Source organism: Vulpes vulpes, chromosome 1 (genome assembly GCF_048418805.1).
Source record: "Vulpes vulpes isolate BD-2025 chromosome 1, VulVul3, whole genome shotgun sequence".
Lineage (NCBI taxonomy): Eukaryota > Metazoa > Chordata > Mammalia > Carnivora > Canidae > Vulpes > Vulpes vulpes.
In genome coordinates, this window is record NC_132780.1 from 82,543,194 (window position 1) to 82,569,160 (window position 25,967).

The 25,967-nt window shown below is 42.5% G+C and overlaps 1 protein-coding gene across 1 annotated transcript in view; it reads right to left on the reverse strand.

Moving 5' to 3' along the window:
* Positions 1-12,489, reverse strand: part of SASH1 (SAM and SH3 domain containing 1) — a 332,874-nt gene extending 320,385 nt beyond the window's left edge. The window contains exon 1 of the mRNA XM_072718853.1: positions 12,336-12,489. The gene's annotated coding sequence lies outside the window, so the exon portion shown is untranslated. The remainder of the gene's footprint in view (positions 1-12,335) is intronic.
* Positions 12,490-25,967: the final 13,478 nt, after the last annotated feature.

A 25,967-nucleotide genomic window follows, 5' to 3' on the forward strand; every position in this document is an offset into this window, starting at 1 on the left:
CTACTTCCTACTTTGCACATAGCTATCTTTTCATTGTGTCCTCCATGTGAGGACACACAAAGAGCAGTCAGAGGATCAAGCTTCCTGTGTCTCTTCTTATCAGAGCACGAATCCTATCTTGAGGGTTCTATCTTCATGACCTAATTACTTCTCAAAGTTCCCACTACCAAATACTACCACACTGGGGATTAGGGTTTCAACACATGAATTTTGGGAGAATGCAAAGATGCAGTCCCTAAGTGCAATCTACACTGGCTTTATGCTAGTGACTTAAACCTTCTCATAAAAATACAATTGCTAAAATTTCAAAGAAGGTAAATTTAAAGAAAAATATTAGGTGAAAACTTATATTGGGAAGAGCAATACGGTGACAGGTCTAAGTGTGATTTACAAAGGACTGAACTTTGAAACACTGATCTAAGGCAAAAGGGTTTGCCCCACACGTCCATTTCTAGCTGGAGCCACCTTATCCATCAGGTGCACTCAGCACAGTGCCTAGGGCTTATGGTACTTTTAGGAATCCATGTAAATGTATTAATTTCCTTTCAAGAAATTCAAGTCAGAAGAAAAGAATATACTTTCAAGTCAAAGAAATGTTTTAATATATGATATCAATATATTGTCCTTATTCCAACACAGCTAAAAAATGCAATTTTAAAGATTTTTTTAATGGTGGAAGGGGCTTATGGAAGTGAACGTGTCTACAACCCATGAAAATCATAATATGACTCTGTTTCTAGACACACTTGGAAGGCACCCTGAGTCAGTGGAATACAGAAGGGCAGTGCTTGCTCAGCAGCACAACCAGTGGGCAGGAGTAGGGTAGCTGGATCTCAGTAGGGGGGCACAAGCATAAATCAGAAGACAGTAGCAGCATCCCATGAATGCCCACCAGCCTAGCATGGCCTGAGCTCAGGTGTGGGTTAGGAGATGGTATGCCCAGGGCTTAGCCCAGGCACACTAGACCCCAGGCTTAGGGAGGGCTAGGGGGAGGGGGTGGCTGCTATCTTTGAGACAGAAAGACGCGGGAGAGCGTTTCATATGTAACCATTCGGATGTTTTTATTGTTTTTAGAATTCAGAACTCTCGTTGGGGGTGCCTGGGAAGTGGGGTGAGAGGAGCTTCCATTTGTCCCATAGGTTGCACAGTAGGGGGTGGTTGTGTGTGGGGTGGCTGTTGACAAGTTTGCAACAACCAGCCCTAGTCTGTGTTGCCTGGGTGCTCACTCAGAGGGGCTGTTGTCGTTGTCTGGGAGCCCATGCCCCTGGGTCCCTGAGGGTCATGGCTTGTCTCCAGCCAGTCCATTCTGCCCTTCCCTGTCCCATCCCCACCCTTCTGGCCAGAGCTCAGGCCCATTCTTAACCCTACCCATTGATCATTTCAAGAAACCTCTGTTTACTGTGCAGCACCCAGGCAAAACATGCTCCACGGGTCCAACTTGTATATTTGGCAGATTAAACTTGACATTATAGTAAAAACAAACAAACAAACAAACAAACAAACAAACAAAAACAAAACAAAATGGGACGGCAGGACCAACCCCTGTTCAAATGATGACTATGTGTGGGTCATACAGATTCTGCATGTGGACAGCGCTGAGCTCTAAGGGTAACGATTTTCTGGAGGCTGGGGAAAGGTGAGGATGGACAAGGAGAGGATTTCAGGCATCAGCTGAAACAACCCGTTTGGACCATTCAGTCCTGAAATCACATTATAGGGATCTAGAGCCATCACATATTTAGCCTGAGTCAGGGTGATTATGGTGATAAGAGACACGGGAATGAGACGCAGACACACACATTCACACACATATCCTAAATACAAGACGTGACTTGGAAATGTTGTCAGATATTCCTTTTGGGAAAGAGAAGTTTATGAAACAATCAACTAATGGCCCCTGAAGGCAAAGGCTGGCAAAGTTAAGGCTGACTCAGAGACCTCTTGACAAGCTCTGGGATGACAGAGGTATAAATACCATTTCAAATCAGAGACTGTTGTTCAAGGCCAAGTATGCAGACCAATTCTATAATATCTTGTAGTTGCTCTCTCGTGGCAAGTGAGGAGAATGACATTGATAAATCACCCTATTATAACTTGTGATAAAAGCAGCAGGTACTTAGAGAACTGATCGGTAGACACCTGAAAAAGACAAATGGCTGCAGGAAGACAATGGAAACAAGTTGGAAATTAGTGATACCCATTGTGAGGAGAACAGGACAAGGCATCCAAGCCAGAGATAATATCCCAGGCTCACGATCATCCATTGATTTGGGCACCTGACAGTCTTCTTGGAAAAAAAGTCTCAATTACTAATAATATATACAAAAACACCCTGAAAACAACCATGCGGGGTATTAAGATTAAACTAATGAAAGTGGAAAATTATCTAAAATTTACTTTCATCGTAGGCTCAAGTTTTGGTATATTGGGTCAGGACTTTTTTTTTTTTTTTTTTTTTTTGCTAAATAGTTTGGATGTTCACCATTGTGATGCGTAGAATCAGCATAAAGAATGTTTTGCATAGTTAATGGAAAAGCAAAAAAAAGAGTGCTTTGATTTACTAAAGTTCCCAGCTCTTCTGGGGACTTAGAATGATGACGAAATGATATAAGGGATACTTCCCTGTGATTTTGTACCATGGATTGTGGTGGTTTCTGCAGTGGCGTCCAGTGCCTATTCTGCAAATCACTTCCTTCTTAAACCTCAAGGGTTTCTGCTAACCACCTTCAAATGGTCTGTAGAAAGTGCTACTCTACATTTTCCATTACCTCAGAGTTGGGCCAAGTAGGCCCGAGAGGGGATCATTAACTGCTTCAGTGCCTCCATGTGTCTGATTAACCACAAATATATAATGTGGTTCAGCAGCGTTGGAAGCCACATGGAGAACCAGGGCAAAAATGCCCTGCCATTTTTTCTGGCAGCTATCATCAGTCAACAAAAACCAAACTGAGAACTTGTGTGCCCAATGGTTCCAAGGTAGACTGGCCCCAGGGGGCACGGGTTGAAAGACGGAGTAGGTTGGATGAAAGGGAGAGAATCAAAGTGGATAGAAAAATGAACTGCTGGGCTATTCATAAAGACCATACTGGATTAATGAAAGGGACCCATATGTAGGTTTCTGGTGAATAACTAGTGACACTTTGCAAACTATATACAGCATCCGATAGTTTGTCTGTTTTTACTTCAAGAAAACTCATTCTCAAAATTCTGCAGCAGCTGCTACTGTTTGGATTATGAATAGTAATCAGCCATATGGTGTGGCAGAAAGGAATCACACATATTTTCACATGGACAAATATTATTATTCCAAAACATAAACACGTCAATATAAGTATTTTTTCTCCTGGGAGGAATACAGCCCCTGATCTCAGTTATGAGAAAATGACTCACTTTGTACGCGCAAAATTCACCTGCCAGCCTCGTTACTGGAACTTGCACCAGAGGTCTCCCCAAGTGTTTCTTTCCTTACTTGTAGGAAGTCAGGGAGGGAGGGAAGAGAGAGAAAAGAGAATGGAAGGATGACCCAAGAAAGGGGGGATAGGCTGTTAGCTCTACCACTGGGATGGCAGCCCCAACCCTGAACTCTCATCACTAAGAAAGCAGTGTCTTTGCAGGGGGAATGTAAAGACAACAATTTAGCAACCCAATCCAGAGACAAAGGTGGAAAAGACCCAACCAGGTTCTTAGAGCCAGAGCATACTTCTAGCTCTCTCTGGTTTTGTTCCAGATGTCTTAAGGACAACGTGTTCATCACTGAAAATTTATTCTGACAATTTATCTGGGTCTTCCATTTCTTAATTTGGTCTTGTGACTTCTCTTTGCTATTTCTCTTTTTCTTTACTCTTCCTTGTACTGGAACTTCTTATATAAGCTTTCCCTCCTGAGAATCCACCTTCTTTGGTGCTGGTTGTTTTGTAATCAACTCCAAACTCTTCTCTCTCCTTTCTCTTCTTTCCATGACTTGGTCATTCCATGACTTCTAAATGTCTGGTTTCCAGGCTCTGGGAGGGCCCCCTTGCCTCCTACCTGGGAAATAGCCCATTGGATTGAAGGAGGGCAGACCTAGGGTGATGTTTGCAGGGAGGGCTGGGATGGGATGGGCTTGGCCACAGTTCTTGTGCATTTTCCCATTTAGGTTCTTTGGCCACTGTGGTCAGCTCTACTAAGGTAGAAGCAGAGCCACTGGAGGGAGGAGTTGTAGAGGTAACATGGGGTAGTGACTGAGAGAGCCCTACTAGGGTACACCGCCTTGCCTGGGGATGTGAGAATGCACTTCCATGGGTCACAGTTTAGAGTGGGTCCTCCCCACTGTGTGCAGTTCCTATAGGTGAACAAACTGGGATCACCTTACCTAGTGACCTTTCTCTCATCCTTTAGGGTTTGCATGACAAAAAATACCTAATCCAGCACTTCACTGCTGCTTCATCACCTTGTACACCACAGCCTTCAGATCCGGGCCACCTGTGGATGGCTCAGGAGGATTAAGAGAGAAGAGGGACTGGGGGGACCAGAGGGTATCTGACTCTAGTCACATTCAAAGGAAACACTTGCTGGCCCCATACACTCGCTGAAGACATGTCTGCAGTCTGCATTAAGCCTCCGGTCTCCGGTTTGTAAACCTTACTCAGAAAGCTTCACCCTCCTCTGCTTGGACAACTCCTAGGGTTCTTGATTTGCTGCCTCCACAAGCAGCCTCTCCATCTGTTGTCCCTTCCTCTCCACCTATGTTTGTCTCAACCCACACCCACTGGCCAATGTCACAGCCAGCATCGCTGGTGGGACCCAGCCAGTATCACTTACATACTCCAGCCCTTGAATGGGCTGCAAGAGGCTCTTGTGTGCCCAGAGCAGTGTCTTCTCTGGGTGATTCAACCTGTTCTCCCTGTGGTAGGTGTAGTTTTGAGCTCTAGGCCAGCTGCGCTCTAGCTGCGCTCTCTGGACCTGCAGCACTGGCATCACCTGGGGAAATGGTTATAAATGCAAATGTCGGGGTCCCGCCTTAGACCACGGGATAAGAAACTTTAGAGGAGGCACATCGTGGTGGGTGCTGCAATACGTGCTCTAACTGGCCTTCAGGGAGACTCTGCTGCAGGCTCAGGTTTAACTGAGAATCTCAGTTCTCTCTAGCTGGCCCTGCTGTCACTTTGCTGTGTACTTCAGTTTGCTGGGATCCCTCTTAAACTGTGTGCCTAAAACTAAACCTTTACTCTCACAGACTATTATTGCATTCATTTTGTGGAATATGGGAGCAATTAGGAACATCAAATTAGATAATATCCATGAAATACATAGCGTAGTTCCTAACACCTAGTAAACATGGAATATGTGTTAGTTATTATTGTCATTAGTTAATTTGTTGTAACAGTTATAGCACATTTTATCAAGGTGGCCTTGAATCAGATGAATTATTTTTTTAAATATATTTTTTAAAGATTTTATTTATTTATTCACGATAGACATAGAGAGAAAGAGAGGCAGAGACACAGGCAGAGGGAGAAGCAGGCTCCATGCAGGGAGCCTGATGTGGGACTTGATCCCGGGACTCCAGGATTGTGCCCTGGGCCAAAGGCAGGTGCCAAACCGCTGAGCCACCCAGGGATCCCCGAATCAGATGAATTCTTATGTATGGTAACTTCTACTGTGGACTGGGTGTCAAATACCTCTACAGAGTTTTTGTCTCTCATTTATAACTCATACAGGCACATAGTAGATAGAAATGTAGAACTTGCATTGAAAACAATAGCATAAATGGTACAGTTGAAACATCTCACCCACATAAGGAAGTGATCTTGTTACATCAGCCAAAGGCTTTAAGGGTTTGGTGGGGTGGGGGGAGGAAGATAGGCACTCCTCCACCGAAGAAAAGAAGCAATCACAGAGGCATAGTTCCTTTGAGGAGGATGAGGGCAAAGTAGTGAAAGCAGAGATTCAACATCAATTATAAGCTTTCCTGTATTTCAGAGAACACAAAGAATCTCTCTTTCCTGTGTGTCTTCCAACTCCAAATGCCCTGCAAAATCTCCACCCATCTTCCATTTTAGATAAAAGGCAATTTCAAATGTTATTCTGCAAAAAGTAGAAATGCCAGCCTGTGCTGGGTCTGTATAAAAATTCACTCCATAAAGAATTCTGACTTTCACAAAAATAACTACCAAAGGAGAGCCAAGACGTTGACCTTCATGTTGTTCAAGAGCGACACCAATCCCCCGGCCTTGGCACACGCACGGATTTCTCGCAAGGATTACAGCAGGTGTTTTCTGAATGGCATCCAGAATCGCACTGGACAGAAACGCATCAGAGGTCGCCGAAGCCACATCAATAATGATAAGCAGGATGATCACTCCCCCCTCCTGCCTGCCCCGTGAGCCTGCAGAGATCACAGCCCGGCTGAGTCTGCGGGAGCCTGCCAGCCTCTCGCCAAGTGCCAATGTCATTTTAACATATTCAAGACGGAGACTCTAACGGGGCAGGCCGGAGGTCTAGGCAAATGAAATGATTCAGGAAAGTGGACAGAAAAACACACACAAATCGTCTTTATCAGTAAGCTTCCTTTAGAAATTTGGGACATTTTCACTACAAATGCTTACAATGTTCTATCACAACGGCTTTATTTTCAAGTGCACTCTTTCTTAAGTAAAGACATTGTAATAAAGGGGAAAAGCTAATTATGAAACATGTTGCTTCTTGGAATTATAAGTAGCAAGTACGGTAGAGTAAAAGAAAATTACATCAAAGGTCACAGCAGAGAAATATTATTACTCTTAGGTGTTCTCCAGATTCTTGCTCTCAGGGACTCCTGGTCAGTGTCCCTTTAGGCCGATGAACATATTCCTACATGCAAGCCTTTGCCTTCCTCCAGCTTGTCAACCTTTCTGGTCTTGTATTCAAGAAACAACTGTGGTCCCAAAAGGCAGAAAAAAGAGGGTCAACGAGTCAGAGCAAAGGTCAGGTCTAACCCCTGTATTGCTACCAACCTCTCGGGTGATATTGAAAAAGCTTTTCAACGTCTCTGTGCCTCAGTTTCTCTTTTTTATAAAATAAATCAGTCTGGTCCCAAAATAAAAACTCAAATGTCCACAGGTCCTGATAAGTCTGCAAAAATGTAGCCGAGGAAGAGAATGCATGCTTGCTGCATCTACAGGGGATAGCGATACTCAGCTCCAGCTGATTACTGACACATCTTCTGATTGTTCAAGGAAATATGTTTCTGGATCGGTATGCCAAGTCTTTTGAATTTTAAATATTGGCCCAAAGATTAAAAGGAAATAAGTTATTAAAAAATACTCTGCAGGTCAAATAGAACACATGCATGACTTCTTAAAATTCTTCATCTTCTATGATTCAAAATTTCCCTTGAGGGACGTCTGGGTGGCTCAGTCAGTTAAGTATCAGCCTTCGGCAGGTCATGATCCCAGGGTCCTGGGATGGAGACCTACTTTGGGTTCCCTGCTGAGTGGGGAGTCTATTTCTCCCTCTCCCGCTGCCTGCTGCTTTCCCTGCTCATACTCTCTCTCTATCAAGTAAATAAATAAAATCTTCAAAAAACCCAAAACCCCTACAAATTTCCCTCAAAATCTATCTGGGATTTGTCTGTCAAAACACGCAACCCCTTGATTTTCTTCATCTTTCTGACTTGTTTTCCCTTTCAAACTATCAGGTGAACTGTATACCCCTCTTCCCTGTAGGTAGGAGAGACTTTAAGTCAAAGGCAACCATGTATATGCACACGACACAGTCAGTCATCTAACACTAAAGTACACCACCAAGGAACCAGATGTCACTGGGCAAATTGACATGAATAAGCCAGAAAGCAGACAGATGAGAGGACTAAACTAACTAGAAATATAACTAAGCGAGGGAGAGAGAAGAAAGTTGTTTCATGTACAACAACAGCTAGGAAGGAGAACTGAGAAAACGCACCTCGATTCAGGAGCCCAGCTATAAGAGAGGGGGTAGCTTTGAAGGAGGAAAGTGTTCTAAGTGGCAGGAGTGTTGCCTGGAAGAAAAGCTTGGGCCTGAACTGTTAGGATGGGTACTGGGGTTTGGAGAATTTTCTAGAGCTTTGGTTAACTCCAGGAATAGGGAAGGAGGTATGAGAAAGGTTGGCTGGCTTTCGGATAGGTCTAAGGAGAAGAATCAGACTTCTATTCTTCACAAAGACAGTCACTTACACAAAATAGCCGCAATTTGCTAACTTTGTATAGTTTGCACTGTACAGGATCCCATTCACTAACGAGTGTTTCTTTTTTTAAATTTTTTTTATTTTTATAAATTTATTTTTTATTGGTGTTCAATTTGCCAACATATTGAATAACACTCAGTGCTCATCCTGTCAAGTGCCCACCTCAGTGCCCGTCACCCAGTCACCCCCACCCCCCGCCCACCTCCCCTTCCAGCACCCTTAGTTCGTTTCCCAGAGTTAGGAGTCTTTCATGACCAACGAGTGTTTCATAGTTTCCCTTAGAAATATGCTTCTTTCTCCCTATTCTGCTGGTACCACTCTAATCTGGGACCACTGTCATCTCCTGTTTCGGTCCTGTAACAATAGCTTCCTGACTGGCCTCCAGAGTCTTCAGAATACAATGTACCTGGATACAATAATTTTCCTCACACACTGCTTTTATCATGCTGTTTCACTATTCCAACACCTTCTCTGGCTCCCATTTCCTACCACATCCAAACTCCTCTGCTTGGCCTTCAAGCCTCTCCAAGATCTGCTTAACTTTCTCTCTCCCCGGTCCCTCACTTGAATTTCCTGTTCAAACACTCAGTACTGTTTCACCACCAGGGCCGTTTCTCTCTGCTGGCATTTACTCAAAACTATCCCCTTCACCCGGATGCTCATCCCTCTCCTTTTCAGATCCAACCCGTCCTTCTTGATCTATTTCTCTAATGAAGTCTTCTTTGGCCACCCTCACTTCAGAAGCACTATTCCATTTAAAGTCTGAACCATGCACCCTGCCACTCAATCACATGTTATTTTGTTCTCTGATTGTTTCATGTATGCATGCCTTGTCTCTTAATTATATTTTGACCCTCACGAGTCAAGAGCATGTCTTCTCCCTCCGTGTTCTCTTCAAGAAACAACAGAGTTAGTACAGAGGCTGAACTCAGTGAGCTCTTGATGCTTTGCTCAGATGAGCTCACGTGGAGAAAGAGGATGGGGGCAAATGAGGGTTTTAGGCTTAAAAAAAAAAAAAGATGGTTTGGGTCTCTTGGGTGGTGATAATCACTCAGGGCTACATAGCCAGTTACCACTGTCCACTTTCCCCAAATCATGCTGCCCACCATACATTGTATCCACTGCCAAGTACATCCTTGTATTTAGTCCATCCTTGTTGAAATTAGCCTGTGTAACTGTCGTGCTAGGTTGTGTGAAGGGAAGGGACTTGATCAATCAGCTGTCCTTGAACAGCACAGATCCTTGGGGATCTGAAGCTGCACTTGGAGGCAATCCTGAATTTGAACTTCCAGGGACCACTATTCTCCTCTTTGAGAGAAGCATTATCCAGTGACGTCTAGCACAGAAGTGAACTTCTAAGCCACACAAGCAATCTGCAAGAAGGAAGATGTGCAAGAACTCAAATGCACTCAGAACAAAGAATAACCAGCAAACTATGGATAGAGGAACTATTCTGGTCCTCTATCTGGCAGAGAAGGCAGAGACAGTACGTCTGACATTATGTATGAAGTTGCCAGCTTCTGATGGCAGAGGCTTGCATTTCTCACTTCCACACTGCTCGCTAACCAGAGAGCACCAAGCCCATCATTAAATCTCTATATCTCACCATCTATGCATCTGTAAGATAAATTTTTTTTTGTTTTGATCACCCTATTTATTCTTTGACTCTCTTTTTGACTCCTTAACTACAGTATTTGAAATTGCAAACCCTTCTGTCTTCAGGGCTGGATTTAGGATGGGGGGAGTAATTTGGGTGATATACAAAACTTAAGGAGATATGGAGAAACTCAGTAATCAAGATAAACATTTTAGTGGAATACTTTGTAAATCAAAATTCACCCAAAACATCCATGATAACTGAACACCAAAGATTTAAAGACAGTATCTGACTCTGCACTGGCACAAGATCCACCCCAGCAGCAACTTGTTGACCACGAGAGAGGTGGGGTGTGTTAATTGTGATAGAAAGACCCTGAAAATAAACCAGGCTTTCAAAACTCCATTTCCTTCAATTCATTCCATATCTGGAGCAGCTAAGGATTGCAATGAATTTCAGTTCCTCCTGTCCTGGGTGCCTGCCTCTGCATGTTTTCTCCACTACACAGGCTGGAAGGAGCTGATGAGAGATCGCTGAGATGCTGCCAGCCACCTGTGGCAGTCTCTGAGGCCACTGATCTGGTGGTAGTGGCCTGTTAATGGAATTGGTGACAAAATGAAGTGGCAGAGACAGAGCCAGGGACTAAAGAAATTCCAAACGTGGAGAGAATTTTCAAAATGGCAGTTTGGGTGATTAAGGTTTAACAGAACAAAAAGCTAGCTTGAGTTTGCATGATATCTGTTGACCTAAAAATTCTGACATTCTCTCATGTGACTGGGAGTCTACTCAGGCAGGGGGCTGGGGATGTCTGAGTGGTGAGGACCAATGCCTTCATCTCATCTCTTCATGTATTTTCTGAACTTCTGGCTGGGCCCTGTGGGCCCTTAGGACCCTGGAGCCAATCAGACCTGTGCTACCTCAGCTCTCAGCTCCTAGAAGCACAGATGTTCCTTTTTGGCCAGAGGGCATGCAGGAAAAAACTCCTTTCATTTTTCCATAGTTTGTCAGAAATGATCTTCTCATAAAAACAAAGGAATTTTAAAAATCTAAATATTACAAGAGCATAGAAATGGCTCAGTGTCAGGGATATTTTAGCTAAGGAAATGAATGAATGACTTGGATAAACAAAGATCTATGTCTGAAGAGCTTGAATACCCATCTGAAAATTGTGGGGTTTTTTTTGTTTTTGTTTGTTTGCTTTTTTTTTTTTTTTTTTTTTTTTTTAGTTAGGCTTGGGAACAATACAGCATTTTTTACACTCCTTTCTTCCAAAGTATACAGTATGACTTGCCATCTTAGATATAACATTAAAAGCCAAGACATTAGGGATGATGAACACTCTTTAATAAATAGATGATTACTTTAGAATCCAATGTTTTAACTGATTTGCTCTTAAAATCAACTTTATGACATAAAAGAAGGTAAACATAGGTCAATATTCCCACAGAAAAGACAGATGGGTCACATTGTTGCTACCAGAGGAGAATTTGTTATACCATCCAATCTAAAAATCACCTCTGGTTGTGACAGCATCTTATATTTCCAGTGAAGTTCAAATTCACATTAAAAGGAGAAAACAAAATGAAAATGTATACTGTGGGGTGGGAGATATACTAACTGAAAAAAAGCCCTGGGCTGGGGTGAAGCCTCTGATCTTGTAGCCCAATGTAGAGTTGTTCAAGTAGAGGAACTTCAGTTTATTCAATTTTATTTATTTTTAAAGATTTTATTTGTTTATTCATGAGAGACAGAGAGAGAGAGGCAGAGACACAGGCAGAGGGAGAAGCAGGCTCCATGCAGGGAGCCTGACATGGGACTGGATCCCGGGTCTCCAGGATTACACCCTGGGCTGCAGGCAGCACTAAACCACTGTGCTACTGGGGCTGCCCAGTTTATTCAACCTTAAAATGGATGACCAGTCAGGGTTACTGAGGTCAGGGAATCTGGGCCATTCTGTGAGACTTTCAGGACTTGACCAATTCATATGGAATTGAACTCAGTAGTTCTTTGTAACATTAAAGGAAATAGCAAGTCTGAATATGTCCAGTTCAAAAATCATAAAAATTAGTTTTAGAAACGGGTATGTTCTTTTATCATGCTTTTCTGATCATAATCTATAGTATAATTATTGTATACATATTCACATACATGTGTATGTGTGAAATCTTAGAAGAGGTACTTTGAAAGAAAATCAAAAGAAACAATCCAATACAGAGTTCCAAGAAATTCCTCATTTGTGTTAAAAACCTAGCTTGACTTTACAGTTCCTTTTTGCCAGCGAGTCATATTGCTTCAGTAAGATCATGGCTTGTATGCCCACAAGCTGTTCTGTATAGTTCATCAATAAAGTTAGAAAAATTTATACTCAAACAATTCATCCAAAGTCATTTATCACTAATGGCGTTTGGTATATAGAAGGCATGTTTCACTTTAAAACAATGAACAAGACTATAATCTTTTGATTATAAATTCCTCTTTCATCTTAATTTTATGAAAAGCTACAAGGAAAATGCCCAGTATGATGCCCTTGGTATTTAAACACTTCATTCAACTCACCATTAGCCTGCTCCAAAACTCAGCCTCCCTTGCAAAATGCTCCATATTGAAGGAATAAATTTCTTGTTCTGTCTTGTCAAAGGTGTCACTTGGACTGCTCAAGTGACTGAGCACAGGAAGGCAAACATTTCAGCTGAACTACTTTCATAATACTGAGGGTTGCATTCTCTCATAGCTGAGAGTCTTGGGAGAAATGGAATTTACATATGTTAAGGCGAGGTGGGTGTGGGCATTTCCCATGGTTATGATTCAAAACCAAGATATGTTTCATTCAAGGAGTTAATAATATAACTTCAAGAAGAAAAGTACCCCCTAGCATTACTGCCACTTAAGACAGGACAACTCATACTGCCACGCACAAATTCACCACGCCTCAGTCACCATGCCAAGAACAATCCTATAGTGGGTGGTGTAGGTAACTTCTGGCATTTTTCTTTCATGGAAGACTCAGGTAATTATAAATCTCCCAGCTCAATTTAAGGCGTGCACAGTAACACAAGAATGGACATCTGGAGTGCAAGTATTAGGTGGCAAGTTCAGGGAGACAACTTTAGGCATTCTTGTGGGCAAAATTAACCAAAGTTGGCTGCTGAATGATCCATCCTCTGTGTGCTCTGTTAGAACAGGTGAAATTTGATTTTAAAAAGCTGAACAAAGATACATATGCTTCAAATATTCTCACTTTTTTTTTTCTTAAAAGGTACAGGAGAAGTATCTTCCTTAAAATATCCTAGAGCACTGGATCCGTGGTTAACATTTTAGGCATTAACTCGAACTTTCCCACCTTTATCAATATTGTTTACTCCAATGATCATGCAAAAGAAACATATTTGTAAGTAGAGAAGTCTAACACCTCATACCTACCACTCCTACAAATGAAAGGAATAAGGAAAAGTAGAGTCTCAATAAAATCTGATAGTAGGGACCTAGAAGAATTCTGGTCATTCCTTTCGACCTTTATACATTCAATACGTTGGATATTTAGATCCAATGAAGCTGTCAAAGCTTATGATGAAAAGCAAAACTCAAATGCACAAACTGTGTATCCTTTAATAAACCTTTCCCTGGGTGTTCTAATGACATTTCCTTCCTCTGTGAGTTTCTAATTACATAGGACTTAGTGAGCAGTAGCCTTTTACAGGAAAACATAACTGTGGTCAACAGCTGAGCTTTACCTCCAAAGCCTGGTGTGGAACACAAGAAGCTAACATCATGTTGTTCCAGCACAAAATATATCACTTTTATGGTTCCTCTCATGCCCAGAGACATTTTTCTCCCTCATTTTAATATGGGCAGAGCCTTCTAAAATGCCTAGTTTTATATCACTTTACCCAGGAAAGCAGTTATTTATATTTGGTACATTTTCTCCATTTCCTTGGTACCCTAGATTAGGATCAACCTTGTCAGAGTCACTGCTTAAATATACAGAACCAAATATTTGCAAACCAAAAGACCTGGGGAAATAAAATTTCAAAAATGGCCACAGAATAGTAACTATTCGAAAGGAGAAAGAGGATTCTGTTGGGGGGACACGTAAGAGCCCTTGTTTACTTTTCATTCCTGGAAGCTGAGGAGGGCTATACTTAGTGTAACCACCCCATGCACCACTGCGCCATCAAAACCTGTTTTGCGGGTCTCGTCTCATGGCTCAGTCCACCTCTAACTGTGTTTGTGGACGAGCTGAGTCATTTGAGTATTGTGCAACTCTCCCAAACATGTGAAACAACTATTCGAATCTGGCAGCGAGTCTTTTGTTCCCACTGGTGAAATCTCCTGTTTTCTCTGGCTTACCATTCATTTCACGGAGCATGGATGCACGCATCTTTACGAAACAGATAGGCTTTTGAGAAGCTACATGAACCCATGATTCTAAATTGCATCATTTTTTTTTTTTAAATTCAAGGACATCTTGATACTTAAAGGAATCCCTGGCACATCTACTTGTGAAGGGGATACAGCTTTTGCTTTAAAACCATCTGCCACATCAATGTTTTGCAAGCGTGAGGTTTTACAGATTGTGTTTTCTTCAGCTGAGGGCCACGGGTTCAGCCCCCTTGGCCTATGACTGACTCAACTAATGTCACTGGATCACAAAGCTGATTCCACAGGCAAACTCTGGTCATCCCTCTAGCAGAGCACAGTTAAGACAGCCTCCTTGGGGTTTCATGATTTTTACTCATTGACAAATGATTTACGAGAAGCAAAAGAGAATACAGAATTGGTGTACCTTTCCCAACAAATGAAAATGGTCTTAAGGGTAACCTGTAAAGGATGAATCAGTGATGCCTTGAAAATAAACCTTCAGTCCCCCTCCCCATTCCCTTGCACAAACGCAGGAAGTTGAGGATCCCGCATTTCCTTCTCTTTGTACAATGTCCCCTCCATTTCTTGAGGAAAAGGCTAGAGTCTCTTAGGGAGGGCAGCGCTGCATTTAGTGCTATCATCCACATTATTAACAAATGCCTGGCGGCTGTAATTGAGGGTTTCCTTCCTTCTCCCTTTCTGTATCTTGCCTCTTTCTCTCCATGCCTCTTTGCCTCTTTGCTTTAGTGTGGCAGAAGCCAGACCTAGCCTGCCAAACTTCCTGGCTTTTCTTTTCTAAAAGCCTGATTCCTAAAAGGAAGATAGAATTTAAAGAAAGGAGCAGAATGTATTTAAGAAATGGGTCATGGTGAGATGTGAAGTCTCATTCATATGAGGAAGAGTTTCTCCTGGTCTGGAGGCAGGGATAGGTCCTGAGGTCCCAGGGAAGGGTGGCTCCCTGGTTCCACCCTGAGGAGGCAGAGAAATCCCCAGGAGGAAGAGTGGTGGTGTGTTTAGGGAGGAGAAACTGCAGGCCTGGGGCTCACAACTTCCACAAAGACCCCCATGCCTCCAGAGGGCATGGGAGCAGCTGAGAACTGCTGGGTGTCAGAAACCACTGGGGGCCTCGGTGGTGGGGTGTTGGTGAGACCATGACAGATCCCACAGCTAAGGGCCCTTGCCTTTCTAGACACTGTATAAGCCTTCCTGAATCTGGTGCAGCCCTGGGAAGGAGAGGAGAGCCTAACAATGACAAAAATAAAATGCCCCGGGGGCTCAGAGTTGCTATAAAAAAAATCTAAATCAAGTTACATTTAGTTCTCACCTGATTTTGAGTACACGGATTCATATCAACTACTCATTCTGATGGCAAACACCAATTTGTCAATTTTTTTTTTTTCTATACAAGCAGGTAGAGTCACGTCCCTGGACTTACAACTAGAAGAGATAGTGCTGTGTGAGCAAATATTATTCCCAATGGGGAAACACTGAGCCTTTCCCCTAAGATCAGAAACATGACAGGGATGTCCACTCTCACCACCGCTATTCAACATAGTAGTAGAAGTTCTAGCCTCAGCAAACAGGCAACAAAAAGAAATAAAAGGCATTCAAACTGGCAAAGAAGAAGTCAAACTCTCCCTCTTTGCAGATGACATGATACTGTACATAGAAAACCCCAAAGACTCCACCCTAAGATTGCTAGAACTCATACAGCAATTCGGCAGTGTGGCAGGATACAAAATCAATGCCCAGAAATCAGTGGCATTTCTATATACTAACAATGAGACTCAAGAAAGAGAAATTAAGGAGTCAATACTGTTTACAATTGTACCCAAAAGCATAAGATACCTAGGAATAAACCTAACCAAAGAGGTAAAAGATCTATATCCTAAAAACTACAGAACACTTCTGGAAGCAATTGAGGAAGACACAAAGATATGGAAAAATATTCCATGCTCATGGATTGGAAGAATTAGTATTGTGAAAATGTCTATGCTACCCAGGGTAATTTAGACGTTCAATGCAATTCCTGTCAAATTACCATGGACTTTCTTCAGAGAGTTGGAACAAATAATCTTAAGATTTGTGTGGAATCAGAAAAGACCCCAAATAGTCAGGGGGCTATTGAAAAAGAAAACCAGATCTGGGGTCATCACAATGCCAGATTTCGAGTTGTATTACAAAGTTGTGATCATCAAGACAGTGTAGTACTGGCACAAAAACAGACATATAGATCAGTGGAACAGAATAGAGAACCCAGAAATGGGCCCTCAACTCTATGGTCAACTAATATTTGACAAAGCAGGAAAGACTATCCACTGGAAAAAGGACAGTCTCTTCAATAAATGGTGCTGGGAAAATTGGACAGCCATGTGCAGAAGAATAAACTAGACCATTCTCTTACACCAGACACAAAGATAAACTCAAAATGGATGAAAGATCTAAATGTGAGACAAGAATCCATCAAAATCCTAGAGGAGAACACAGGCAACACCTTTTTTGAACTTGGCCACAGCAACTTCTTGCAAGATACATCTGTGAAGGCAAGAGAAACAAAAGCAAAAATGAACTATTGGGACTTCATCAAGATAAGAAGCTTTTGCACAGCAAAAGAAACAGTCAACAAAACTAAAAGACAACCTACAGAATGGGAGAAGATATTTGCAAATGACGTATCAGATAAAGGGCTAGTATCGAAGATCTATAAAGAATTTTTAAAACTCAACAGCAAGAAACAAACAATCCAATCATGAAATGGGCAAAAGACATGAACAGAAATTTCACCAAAGAAGGCATATATACATGGCCAACAAACACATGAAAAAATGCTCTGCATCACTTGCCATCAGGGAAATACAAATCAAAACCACAATGAGATACCACCTCACACCAGTGGAATGGCTAAAATTAACAAGACAGGTAACAACAGATGTTGGAGAGGAGGTGGAGAAAGGGGAACCCTCTTGCACTGTTCGTGGGAATGTGAACTGGTGCAGCCACTCTGGAAAACCGTGTGGAGGTTCCTCAAAGAGTTAAAAATAGACCTGCCCTACGACCCAGCAATTGCACTGCTGGGGATTTACCCCAAAGACACAGATGCAGTGAAACGCCGGGACACCTGCACCCCGATGTTTCTAGCAGCAATGTCCACAATAGCCAAACTGTGGAAGGAACCTCGGTGTCCATTGAAAGAAGAATGGATAAAGAAGATGTGGTCTATATATACACGGAATATTAATATTACTCAGTCATTAGAAACGACAAATACCCACCATTTGCTTCAACGTGGATATAACTGGAGGGTATTATGCTGAGTGAAGCAAGTCAATCAGAGAAGGACAAACAGGGTTTCATTCATTCGGGGAATATAAAAAATAGTGAAAGGGATTAAAGAGGAAAGGAGAGAAAATGAGTGTGAAATATCAGGGTGATAGAACATGAGAGACTCCTAACTCTGGGAAACAAACAAGGGGTAGTGGAAGGGGAGTTGGGCAGGGGGATGGGGTGACTGGGTGACAGGCACTGAGGGGAGCATTTGATGGGATGAGCACTGTGTGTTATATTATATGTTGGCAAATCGAACTCCAATAAAAAATATACAAAAAAAAAAAAAAAGAGATAGTGTTGTGTGTCACTTTATTCCTGGCCTCAAGGTCACCTGGAAACCTCTGCTCCTTGGGCATCACCTTGACCCTCACCGTTGGGCTCTAAGCTGAGCATTCTATTGCTGTTGTTTTCTGACTCTGCAGGGTTAAGTGACATTGGTTGAAAGAACAGATGGTGAGATTTTTGAATTAGAAGTAGTTATCATGTTCGTTGCAATTTTAGCTTTTGGACCATGAAAGAGAGAGCACATCCGGACCAAATAAAATTCTATGGCAGAGAAAAAGATCCATTTAGGATCAATTATCAGAGGCCCCATAAGATGATGAGCATGACACAATCACCCCATAAGTCAATCTGGCCTTTCTCTCCCAACGTTAAGTGTAGCTGTTCCTGAAATTTATTGTACATAATGCCTATGTCCATTTCCAAATAGTTTCTGGGACCAGTGACAGATGCAACTAAAAATAAAAATGGAAAAATAGTCAAGGGCCCTGCCATGCACATTGGAGCCTCTCTGAAAGATAAAATGGGACCTTTCTCAGTTTTCTCCCTAAATGATCCATAGATGGGTGAATATGGTTAACACATTGAACCTTAATTGAACACCAAAAGCTGGTAGGAAGCATTTGCTCCCCACCCTAGTAAGCCATACAAGCACAGACAAGAGGAAACTTCTGTACTTTTCAGAAGGAAGGCGCACAGAACACAAGAGCAAGAGGAGAGGGATAATGAATGGTCCGTGTTGTTGGTGAAGAAAACGTACGTGCTGAGACTGTGTCTTCATTTTAATCTACTGTTTCCTCAGGCAGTGTAAGGACATGACAATCATCAGGTTGCTGTGGTCAGCTGCATGTTTCCTGCATCAGGATGCCCTTGGGGGACACTACGGGATCCCAGTACGCATGGGAAGGTAGTCCATTTTCTTGTCTCTGTCAATGGGAAATAGTGAGTGAGGCCAGGAAACAAGTAGGAAGAGGAGGAAAGACCCTCTTGCTACGGAGCAAAGAGAGAAGAAACACAGGCCGAGGCCCAAAGAAAAGGTGTAGGGCTATTTATTGTATCGGGCATTGGCCAGGAAGGGTCTCCAGAGAAAGAGGGAGCCCTGCTCAGGGGAATATCCATGTGCTGCACATGTTTCTTGCTTCTTCTGCAGCCCAAAGACTGATTCAGGCCTTGCAAGACTGATAGAAGAGTGTGGATCTTTTCTGGACACAAATCTGGACATTAGGTCCAAGTTAGAGTACATCTATGGTGGGTGACCCTGCAGGCTCTAATCTAATCTCAAGATCAGAGTGAACTATTAGCCTGGGAATGACAAGTGCTTGGAGAGCTCCCTGTTATTGCTAGAAAAGAGGGACAATTTTTGAGTTATATGCCATGCTCCTTAGCACTCTACACATGATACTGTTTCATTATCCTCAGAGCCCTGGGAGGTAGATATTGTTACCTTTGTTTTGCTGAAGAGGAAGCTGAGGTACAGGGTGTTACCTGGATTTCTCCCATGGTCACTCAGTTGGCAGTAGTTGTAATAGTGAAATTAGGGAAACGGTTGATGTGGTAGTAATGAAGACCACAACCTCTCTATGTGCTAGGAGTTTTACATGCTACTTCATTTAATGGTCCGACAACCAAGCAAGGTCTACATTATTTTTACAGATTAAAAACCTCAGAAAGTTTCAATAACATGGTCGTGATTATTTAAATATTCAACCAAGATTCAAACCCAGTTTGATTTGCTGCAAACTCCATGCTCTTTCCATCATATCATGATTTCTTTCTCTCTTTCTTTCTTTTCTTTTCTTTCTTCTTTCTTTCTTTCTTTCTTTCTTTCTTTCTTTCTTTCTTTCTTTCTTTCTTCTTTCTTTCTTTCTTTCTTCTTTCGATTTAACTTCTTTGACAGAGAGAAAGAGAGAGAGGTAGAGAGAGCATAAGCAGGGGGAGCAGCAGGCAGAGGGAGAGGGAGAAGCAGACTCCCCACTGAGCAAGGAGCCTGACATGGGGCTCCATCCCAGGACCCTGAGATCATGACCTGAGCCGAAGGCAGATACATGACCGACTGAGCCACCCACAGCTACTCAGCCACCCAGATGCAAAAAAGCACCCTTTGATGCTCTTTTCTAAGTGGAAAATAATTTTTTTCATTAAAAGGTATTAAAAAACCATCTAAACAGAATACCTAAGAGGCCTTTGGACCAAAAGTTGGTAAAAGTTGCTGTGTGCTAGTGCCACTGAGGAGACACAGACAAGGCCTGACTACCTCTAGGTTAGATAGTCTAATCAATGTATTTCATATAAACACAGAAACCTTGCTAAGGTTAAATAACGAGTGACTGACAACAGTTGAACGCCAGAAAAGAATAGATATCTAATACTATCTGGCTGATATTCCTTGACTTAGTAATTCAAATTTCTTTATGTTTTGCTCTGAATTATACCTCACTGTTTAAGATAGAAAAACTAATGATAGATTCATTTCAAGACACTAAAAAAGGATAATTGAGAAGACTATCTCTCTCAGTTGTTCCGGCCTAAAAATCAGAGTATCAGGACACTGGGTCCTGAGTTCATGGCCCACCTATGGCAGTTTACCTAAACCACAGGCATAATGTCAAGAGCAGAGTAAGTCTCTGGAACTTGACAACCCCCATGTATATGTGGATGGTGCCCTCTGACAGACACAGGAGCCCTGAGCCCAGTTTCCTGAGCTACTCCTGCCAGGCATGTATGTGCCAGGACATGTCCCAGCTCTATACTCCATTAGGTAGCATCTCTCCACTGTCTTATTCTCTTTTCTTAACCCCTCCCTTGAAGCAAAAGAGGTTGAAATTATCACTCAAATAAATCATCCTTTGTTTTGAAAGCCTTTTTGTTTCTGATGATCTCAAAACATTTTGCTGAAATCAAAGCTACCCATCTGAAAAGTCAAGCAAAACGAAGTATAAAATGTGCGGCAGTGACAGAGTCTAAATTTCTTGGCAATAGTTGCTACACAGATTAATGTCAGATTTGTGATTCACTCTGAGCAATTCTATAGAATCTTAAAGTGTACAATTTGCTCCCATTTTGTGCTGATACAATCCTATTACTTTTGCATCGCTCCATAGCCCTGTCAAAGATGGTCAAAGATGGCGGTAGTGAGGATTTGGAGGCTCCAATTCCCTCAGCTTTGCAGTGTAGATATTCCATCTTTTCCAGAAACTTCTCACAGCACATTTAAGGCAGAAAATAGTCCATTATGCCATCCCAATTCCCAGGGTGTTTTCTTAGCCTTTTACTTAAAGTTTCAACATATTTGGACCACAAAGACATCATTTATCTCTCTGGCAAAGTCTACAGTAAAATCAGGCTTTAGCTTTCTGTCTTTGGCTTCCTTTCCTCTGTGCTTCATTCTGATTCATATTTAGCCTTTTTTTTTTTTTTTTTTTTTTTTACTTTGTGCTAAAGTACCATAGGTACCTGAAGGACACATTGCAGAGGCAATTAGGATGGAGAGAACCCCTTAAATTGATCATCTCGCCACAACTGAAGTTCATTCTTGGAGAGAGGGTGGGAAATATTGCTTTTATCAGATATTAGTATCCACTGTTGGAAATTCTAATGCTATAATTTTCTTGAATATGTTCAGTCCAACCCAACACCTGGTAATATTCAAGGGAAGAAAAATGTATTTTTGGTTAGTTAAAATCAAAGTCACATGAGCCAGTTAGAGGATCTGCAGTCTCCAACTTTGTTGAGCCCAGTGTAGTAAACTCAGCCATTGTCCGTGGAAGCATTAGTTTGTAGGTATTAAAACTGAGATATCTGAAAAAGAGATCCATGTCTCTTTTTCTTTCTTTTTTTTTAAAGATTTATTTATTTTTATTTATGATAGACACAGAGAGAAAGAGAGAGGCAGAGACACAGGAGGAGGGAGAAGCAGGCTCCATGCTGAGAGCCTGACGCGGGACTCAATCCTGGGACTCCAGGATCGCGCTCTGGGCCAAAGGCAGGCGCCAAACCGCTGAGCCACCCAGGGATCCCTCTTTTTCATATAAGGTAGAAGGCACACCTTAAAAGAATGTGCTAAGTCCAGTCCTAGTTGGAGACCAGAGAAGGAAGGGAATGGCATCTGACATTGGGCATGTGATGCAGTTGTGAGACCATCTAGACAAGTTGGAGCTCCGTGAGCATGGGGCTAATGGCATATTCATGTGCTCCCTCTGTGTCTAGGGCAAGGTTGGGGGGTTAGTTTAAAAATGTCATAGCAGCATCTGCAGCCACCTAACAAGGGGAAGTGACAGGAATTCCTCACCCTGCACATCAGAAGCAGAATATCAGGTCTGGCCCTAACTTCAACTCCCATGAGGTGACACCACCACCTCCTTTCAAACTCAATAGCCAACGTCTACCAAGGCTTATCTTTTGTCTCTTTAACAGTAGCCCCTCAATTTGGAGAACACTAAGAAATGCAACTATAGTGTTTCTTGTACACTAGAAAACGGTGCAAAAGGCAAGCCATTTCTGTGCACTGAGCCTATAAATACCTCTATACTGATCGCCCAGAAAACTAGGGCTTTGAGTAATCTGAATGTTGGTGAATTCATGTTCTTTTAAGCATAACCTGATCAAATAGTTGATAATATTTTTAGTTCCTAGTAGATTCAAAGGACTCATTTTGTTGATGAAGTGTAACAAGTGTTACATAAAAGTGTTACGTCAAGGGGCACTAGGGTGGCTCAGTGGTTGAGCGTCTGCCTTTGGCTGGGGTTGTGATCATGGGGTCCTGGGATCGGGTCCCACATTGGGATCCCTGCAGGGAGCCTGCTTCTCCCTCTGCCTGTGTCTCTGCCTCTCTGTGTGTCTCCCATGAATAAATAAATAAAATCATTTTTTAAAAAAAGTGTTACGTCAAGTGTTAGCTGTGCCCTTTCTGGAAATTATTGAAACACAACGAAACCAAATGCAATTAGTGACACAGTGACTGATTTGTACACCATCAAGCCATCTTTACTCAACATACACAATCTATAAAGGGAAGCAAAATGCACAGGTTTTCCTAAGGAGTACACACATGGAGCTGTGCATTAGAATAAACAGAGAAAATGCAGATTGTCTTCATTGTCTATGTCTTTTTTTTTTTCCAGATCATTTAATGATGCAGCTACCAATGTTTAAAATTAGTTTAAGTGATTATGTTTAAGTCCTTTTGTTGTAAGCATTACCGTGGACTCGATCAGATGAACTTTTAGATTTTAAAAGAAAAATTTCCCCATAAATATCAACTTTCTGTGTCATCTGGCAAATGGCCAACTGGAAAGACACAGTCCTTTCAGATCTTTACCTCATATTCAGTGACTAGGTTCTGAGCTACTGGCCCCAGGCATGAAGGTGTTCTAGTTGGGAACCAGTCTCCAGGGGGCATGCAGTAATGATTCCTACCTTCCCCTGGTGTGCACACCAGCCCTCCCGCCACCCATAACGCAGCTGACCCCTGACCATCACTGCTACACAGGCTCATAAAGATGTTTTTGTAGACACCAGGCAGAAGAGACACTGGTTTAATTTGTGTCTGTGGCCATCAGCTTCTTGCAAGCCAAGCAACCTTTACAGATCAATAATATGGAATGCAGAAGGACAGCTTCACAACCAGGCATGTGGCCTCCTAGGTCCCCTGCCCTCCCACTCGTGTGGGACCACACACGGGGCCAGCCTGGCCTAAGAGCACCAACAGGGTGGGTGTCCCTCATTGTCTAAGGCAGACAGATGCCTCAGGAACTGGGATGTTTACTTCACAAGGCACCAGCATGGGGCAATTTATAAGAAGTGCAATTTCACACACAGAGAAAAAAAAGGACATATTTGTAATTGATGATGGGGAGGCAAAACTCTGTGTTTGGATTCTTTCATAGTCGGTGTGAGGAGATGAATACAGGATAAGTGGCACCGAAGGGGCATTAGTTGCAGATTAGTTTTCCCGACTTACAAAACCTCCCAAAATAATTTAGTAATGAAGACCTCTTCTGTGAACTGTCAACTTTATTTATCTGTTCTCCCTCCACTCTGAATCAGAGTCATTTATACACTCTTTGTGGAAGGTGTCACCATTCCACCAAGAATACAGCACGCTGTATGGATTTACAGAGGGATGTGTCCTTTAAAGTCAACCGAAATGACAGTTTTTATCACGTAGAATGTGACCCACAAAAATAGCTTTTTGAATTATTTCAGTGATAGACATCCTCTATTTTGGTCTAGCAATCAGTATCATTATTTCTAACAAAGAGTGATACGCCATTTCTCAGATAGCTTTAAAGAGCAGCCTTGTAGCATTATTTTGTGCTGTAAACAAGGTCATTTGGAGACACTGGTGGGCTCCAGACACAGTAAAATCTGGAGAGAGCAGAGGGTTTGGTATGAACCTGACCTGTAGGCAGAAGATTGGAGTCTGGGCTGGCCACCAATTAGTCAGGTGACCTTGGACAGGCCATACCCACACTGGAGCTTTCTATTCTATCTGCTTCCTAGGGTTTAATGAGATAACAATGAGAATGAAGATCCTCTGAAAATGCCACGGCAATACACACAAATGGCGATGCCCCATTACCGTACTATGAAATGCTTCCTTGGCCTGAATGAGGACTGCCCCCTCCCCATTCCAGTTCCCTCAAGCACATTTTTTAGGTCAAGGGAACAAGATGTAGGTCATCCCACACACTTCCAAACTCAAGGGACAGGCTTCTCAAGGTCTCACTCCGTGACCTCTTTCCTCTCTCCAGTCCATACAGAGTTTCCAATAAAGGGGCCTCATGGTCTCTTATGGTCCTGATGGGGCAAATGATTATGCTGAGCTTTTCACCTCTTATTGACTGGTGCTCATTCTGTGTATTAGGCACTTATCCAGATTCAGTACTAACTCTTACACAGAATCTCTATTCCTTACCCATTGTACCTTCCCCTCTTGGCCCTGGCTCCCAGACATCTTCTCACACAAAATGCCCTTTCTGTCATCCACCCAAACTTCTGGGTACAGTGTGGGTTACAAGTCTGTGGGTTACAACTCTACCAACAAAAGTGCCTTTTCTCATCCCTAATCCATGTTCTTTCTGTCATTGCTGCAGAACAAGTTTGCACATTATCATTATTTTCTAATGTTCTTTTTTTGATCTTTCTAAGACTTGAACTTCTTTAGAGTGTGCCTTATATCCCCCAAATGGCTTTGAAATAATAGATTCCTAATGAAATTTCTTGATTGACTGCTGGTTGTTAGAAACTTTCTACTCGAGGACTGATAGAAAACATTTATTCATTCACACATTCCCTTATTCATCCAACCAACATTTATTGAACTCCCATATGTCCCTTTAAAAACTGAATTGGGCTTTTCTGGAAGTTGTGAAAAATGACTTGAGTAACACAACTGTGAATTACAGATAAATGTTTATAGTAAGATTCCCTCCCTCCCAGCTATTTCTCTGGGTTTCGACTAGTGGCTCTTTAAAATAGGAATGTTCCCGGGATCCCTGGGTGGCGCAGCGGTTTAGCGCCTGCCTTTGGCTCAGGGCGCGATCCTGGAGACCCGGGATCGAATCCCACGTCGGCTCCCGGTGCATGGAGCCTGCTTCTCCCTCTGCCTGTGTCTCTGCCTCTCTCTCTCTCTGTGACTATCATAAATAAAAAAATAAACTTCTTTAAAAAAAAATAAAAAAAAAATAAAATAGGAATGTTCCCTGTAGCTTTATTCCAGTTATCTATCACTGCACACATAACAAACCATCCCCAAATTTTGTGGCTTGAAATACAATTTATGATTATCCTTCATAGTTCAGTGGATTTGCTGGGCTTAGTTGGGTAGTTCTTATGCAGGATCTGTCATATGGCTGCAGTCAGATAAGGACTGAAGTTGGAGTGGTCTACAGGCCCCCAAGGGCTAGATGTCCAAGATGGCCCACTCGTGTGGCCTGCAGTTTATGATGGCTATTGACTGGGAGCTCAGCTGGGTTGTCAGCTGAAATGTCTACATTAGGCATCTCCATGTAGCCTGAGATTCTTGGCCTGGTGGCTGGGTTCTGAGAGAATGCATCACAGGAACAAGTGTCCAAGAGACTTGCCATCATAGAAGTTCAAGACTGCTTATGACCTTGCTTTGGAAGTCCCAAAATATCACTGCCACTGCTTTCTACCAGTCAAACTAGTGAGCAAAGCCAGTCCAGATTCAGAGGAGGACAATGAGGCACTGACTCTTGA